The 5,939-nt window shown below is 34.7% G+C and overlaps 1 pseudogene; it reads right to left on the reverse strand.

Moving 5' to 3' along the window:
- Positions 1–1,471: 1,471 nt before the first annotated feature.
- LOC126205012 (U2 spliceosomal RNA) lies at positions 1,472–1,621 on the reverse strand (annotated as a pseudogene).
- Between the last annotated feature and the right edge of the window lie 4,318 nt (positions 1,622–5,939).

Genomic DNA, 5,939 nt, shown 5'->3' on the forward strand with positions numbered 1-5,939 from the left:
GTCACTGGAAATATCACAAATGAGAAGACTTATTCCCAACCTGAACAAAGTCTGTTTGTCTTATATATCACTCTTTTATGGATATGCAAATAGTCAGCACACTTCACTCTCTTGTAGCTCCATTCAAGACATTTCAAGCAGTCCTTCTGACAAAACACTCTGCAACTGTGTCAAAACTGGCGAAGTCCTCATGAAAACTCACTGGATGGTCTCAGATGTCTTAGAAGCATCTTCAGTAAACAAATTAGCACAGAACAACTACAATACAGATACCTGCAATGAACAACCATGACAAACAAGCTGACAAGAAATTACAATAAAGTGTAAGAAATACTTGCAACAATGAAAGTGAAAAGAAATAATTGCAACAAAGATGATAGAAATAAGCATTGTAACAAAGAAATTAGTAAGAAACAACTTCAGTGAAGACATGCATTACCCTTGAAAGTTAAAAAAAATGATTTTTAAAAATAAAACCTGCCCAACTTAAAAGTACTACATGGTACTAATCAACAGAAAAAAATCCAACTTTCTGGATTGGCATTTTTGAAAAAAAAAAAAAATTTTCTGTAAATTACATTTTTTTCTGTAAATTGTAAAAAAATTCAAAAGGTGACAGTAAAAGAAATTTGACAGATATGTCCCATCGGAGGATACCTGTGTATTCATAAAGCAATTATCTTTCATATAAAAAAACTCTAACAAAATATCTAGAACTGTTACAGAGCGACACCATTTTAAAAAATTTTCCAAAATTTGCATCTTCAAAATGGTGTTTGTAGTGTCATCTTTGGAGGCATGTATCTTGGGGCAGGAATTTTTTTGGAAAAAAAAAATGTGTTTCTTACTTACTTCTGAATTTTAACATATGCTCAATTCAATAACATCCAAGACTATGAAGGTAATCCTCCTGCCTGAAATGATATGGATTATGTCGTAAGTTCCCCAATCATAGTGTAATCATCAGTGGAGACTTCAATCATCCAACAATTGGTAGGGGAAACTTACAGTTTTGATAGTGGTGGATGTGATAAGACATCCTATGAAACTTTACTAAAGCCCTTCTCTGAAAACTACCTAGAACAGGCAGTTAGGAACCCTACTCATGATGGAAATATATTGGATCTAATGGCAAAAAATAGACCTGACCTCTTTGAGGATTCCTCATCAAAACTGGAATCAGTGACCATGACATGGTTGTGGCCACAATGATTACCAAAGCACAAAACAACTACAACAAACAGAAAAATATATGTGTTTAGTAAATAAGATAAAAAATCAGTAACTTGAAACTTTCAGCACAGATCAGGAGCTTGTTGAGGACTGTGGCTCAAGTCTAAAAGAATAGTTGACCATGCAATGGATAGAAAGGTATACCAGTCACTATAAAGAAACTTCTAAAGGAACAGAGATTACCATGTAATAGGTGTAAAACAAAGCATAGGGCTATAGATAGAGAGATGCTGAATGAAACATGTTTGGCTGTCAAGAGAGTAATGCATGATGCCTTCGATGACTACCATATCAGGATATTGTCAAACGAAATTTCATAAAATCCAAAAAACTTTTGGTTGTATGTACATTCTACACTTTGATCTTAGCCAAAAGGCCGAGAAGCAATGGTCTTATGTAAAGGCAGTTAGTGGCACCAAAGTTAGAGTCCAGTCCATAGCAAATGAGACAGGAACTGAAATTGCAAAGTAAAAGCTGAAATGCTTAACTCAATTTTCAAATGTTCCTTTACAAAAGAAAACCCAGGAGAATTGCCCCAGTTTAATCCTCATACCACTGAAAAGTTGAATGAAATAAGTATTAGTGTCAGTGGTGTTGAGAAACAGCTGAAATCATTAAAATTGAACAAAGCTCCCCGAGTTACATCTACATCTACATCTACATCCATACTCCACAAGCCACCTGACTGTGTGTGGCAGAGGGTACCTTGAGTACCTCTATCGGTTCTCCCTTCTTCTCACCTCCCCTCTTCTCACTGTAATATATTGTAGATCCCTCAAACAAAAATCCATGCCCAGCTCTTGGAAGAAGGCACACATCACACCCGTCTATAAGAAGTGTAGTAGAAGTGATCCACAAAACTACCTATATCCTTGACATCGATTTGTTGTAGAATCTTAGAACATATTCTGAGTTCAAACACAATGAGGTATCTTAAAGAGAATGACCATGTCAATGCCAATCAGCATGGATTTTGGAAACATCAATCATGTGCAAACCAACTCGTACTTTCCTCTCATGACGTATTGAAAGCTATGGATCAATGCAACCAGGTTGACGCAGTGTTTCTTGACTTCTGATTTGACTCAGTAGCAAACCTATACTTATTGTCAAAAATACAATCATATGGGGGTATCAAGTGAAATTTGTGATGAGATTGAGGACTTTTGGTAGGGAGGACGTAGCATGTTATCTTGGATGGAGAGTCATCGTCGGATGTAGATGTAACTTTGGGTGTGCCCCAGGGAAGTGTGCTGGGACCCTTGTTGTTCATGTTGTATATTAATGACCTGCCAGACAGACTTTTTGAAGATAATGAAGTTGTCTATAATGAAGTACTATCTGAAAGAAGCTGCATAAATATTCAGTCAGAGTTTGAAAAGATTTCAAAGTGGTGCAAAGGTTGCCAACTTGCTCTAAACATTCAGAAATGAAAGTCTCACTTCAAAAAAATAAAAGAACATAGTATCATATGACTATAATATCAATGAGTCACTGTTGGAATCGGCCTACTCATACAAATACCTGGGTGTAACACTTTCTAGAGATATGAAATGGAATGATTACATAGTTTCAGTCATGGGTAAAGCAGGTGGTAGACTTCAGTCTATTGGTACAATACTGGGGAAGTGCAATCAGTCTACAAAAGAAATTGCTTACAAATCGCTCATGTGACCAGTCCTAGAATATTACTCAAGTGTGTGAGACCCATACCAGATAGGACTAACAGGGGATATTGATCATATACAGAGAAGGGCAGCATGAATGGTCACAGGTTTGTTTAATCCATGGGAGAGTGTCACAGAGTTACTGAAGGAACTGAAATGGCAGACTCTTGAAACTATCCTGAGAAAATCTGTTAACAAAGTTTCCAGAACCAGCTTTAAATGATTACTGTAGGGATATACTACAATCCTCTATGTATCGCTCACACAGGGATCATGAGGATAAGATTAGAATAATTACTGCATGCACAGAGGCATTCAAACACTCGTTCTTCCCATGCTCCATGCATGAATGGAACAGGAAGAAATCCTAACAACTGGTACAATGGCAGTACCCTCTGTCATGCACCTCACAATGGTTCGGAGAGTATAGATGTAGATGTAGACGTAGATGTACCTCTTTGCCACTGTAGTGGAGTATATAAGTCCACGGCTGGCATCTTTTTGTCTGTCTTCTGACTAACTCTGATGGTATGTGGCCGAAATATCAGTGGAAGGAGTGGTATTTGCACAGCTGCATGCTCGAAATTCAATAGATTTCTCATTACACCATAAGAAGCTAAAAATGCATAACAAGTACAGTTTACTATTTTTTGACAGCTATGTATGCAATGACATTAATGACATTCTCAGTTTGACTCACAAAATAATTATAATCACAATGCATTCTGTACACATACAAAGTAAATATTAAGTTTATCTGCAGAGAGATATAACAAAAGTAACAACCAATGAAATTCAGTTTAAGAGAAGCCTAAAGGATTTATTGGTGGCCAACTCCTTCTACTCCATTGATGAATTTCTTAGTAAAACGAACTGATTTGTATATAAGTACAACATAACTTCTGCACAATTTCAGTGCAGTAATGTGTTCATTGAAAATTTGTGTGTGTGTGTGTGTGTGTGTGTGTGTGTGTGTGTGTGTTAGTATAATCTAACTTCTGCACCATTTCAGTGCAGTAATGTGTTCATTGTAAATAAGTATTACAGTAGTTGTATTACCTTATAAATAAATAAAAAACTTTTTTATTTTAAATTCAGTGCATTAGTATTTGTAAAATTACTCTTAGTGTTCATTAAAAAATGACGATCATTCCACTTGGGACATGTGGAATGGTACATTAGCTTATTTGTTTTAATTGTAAATATTTGTCATGTATTGTTGTTTTTCTGACATGTTCCACATCCTGGAGGACCTCCTCACTACGGATCAATTGGAATGAAAGTAAATCTAATCTAATCTAATCTAATCAGAAAGATACACATTTTCCAAAGTCACAAGACACAAACAATTTTGTTTGTTTGATTTAGCAACTGATTAGAAACTGAACAGGTGTCTGATCTAAAACAACTGAAGTACTACAGAGACCAAAAACCTGCATACATTCAAAATTCAAATAATTTTTTTGTATTTCTATTCCAAATTTTGGTGTTAAAGTAAAAAAAAAAAAAAAAAAAAAATTATGAAAGTTACAATCAGAAAACGGTTCCACTTAAGGATAATGTAGGTAAGTCTTTAACACAGTGATGTTTTATTAGTTTTCTAGATTTAGGATGAATTAATCAGCGTGCACTTTTACTTTAAAAGGACATAGATATTTAAGAACTTCCATTACGGTGCAGTCATAAGTTTGGATATTTCTTGTGCTTTTACTAAAACACAGTCTTCCATCCTAAACTCTTTCTTTTGCATTGTACTTCTTTTCCCTTAATTCATGCTGTTCTTTCATTATCTATGTATTTCCTCTGTTGCTTGTGCTGCCATGTCTTTGCACACTGGAATTTCAACAGTTTCAGAAATAAAATTGGATGGTTTCTGTTGTACATAATTTCCAAAGGAGAAGAACCAGTAGAAGAATGTTGTAGGCTATTCATTATATCTTCAACTTATTCAATCCAAGATATATGGTTCTTCTTGTGGTATATTCTACAGTCTCCCTATTTCTCTCCTGTACCTTTCAGCTGGGTTGGAAGAGGGTTGTATACAGAAATCAGAAAGTGTTATACTTTTTCTTGCTCAACAAATGCTCTCCATGATTTAAAAGTGAATTGAGATCAATTATCTGAAAGGATTGCTTTAGGTGTGCCTGCATTAGAAAAAATAGATTACGCTAATTCCTAGACCTTGGATATTTATTACATCCCACTTTCTATTTTCTGTAACTCTTTTTCCACTGTCTCTCTTAAAAAATAGGAATAATGTATTCTTATGTGTCCGTTAAGTACCTTCCTTCCCATTTTTTAGTTTTATCTTTAATGTATGGAACATCTGAGTCATCACATTCAATTTTCATGCAGCAAATTGTTTTTAATTTTTTGAAATTGATTTTTCATCTCTCTTCTTTCTCTCTTAATATTTTCCCATGAGTTTTTAACAAGTATACAGATACATTATGATCTCTACTACAAGTGCTTTTCTTGTCATAGTTAGTTATGAAATGATTTAACTGTTAACCAAACACTGTCTTTGCCTTGTTTCACAAATTTTATTATTGTTACTGCACAACCTAAGTTTCCGGTTATAAGCCCATTTTCAAGTACATTACTGATTCCCAAAGATGATAATGCACAGATAAACATGATGATAAAGCAAAGATAGTCATCATCTTAATGTATTGATCCATGGCTTAGTGTAAAATTACTTCAGTGACCATTTTTTAACAAATTACATATGGAATTACATAATTCAGCAATGCACTAACATGAATAAACATACCTGGGAATAAGAAATTTTTATCTACTGATGGATTGAGGCCCAAAGTTTTACTTCTATCCTGAGATGTGCTATCACCTACAAAGAGGTGAATAATTGAATTGGGTTTGTTCATTTAATATTAGGTGTGGGGATGTACAAATCTGTTTTTCAATTTCTAAAATTTCCTCTTTGTGTGAGACTTGTACATCTGTTATTTGCAGTTATTGTTAAGGAAATATTCCACAAAGACAATCAGGCTTCTTCAGTCTCCAGCTTCTATGATATTC

The sequence above is a fragment of the Schistocerca nitens genome, chromosome 1, assembly GCF_023898315.1.
Source record: "Schistocerca nitens isolate TAMUIC-IGC-003100 chromosome 1, iqSchNite1.1, whole genome shotgun sequence".
Lineage (NCBI taxonomy): Eukaryota > Metazoa > Arthropoda > Insecta > Orthoptera > Acrididae > Schistocerca > Schistocerca nitens.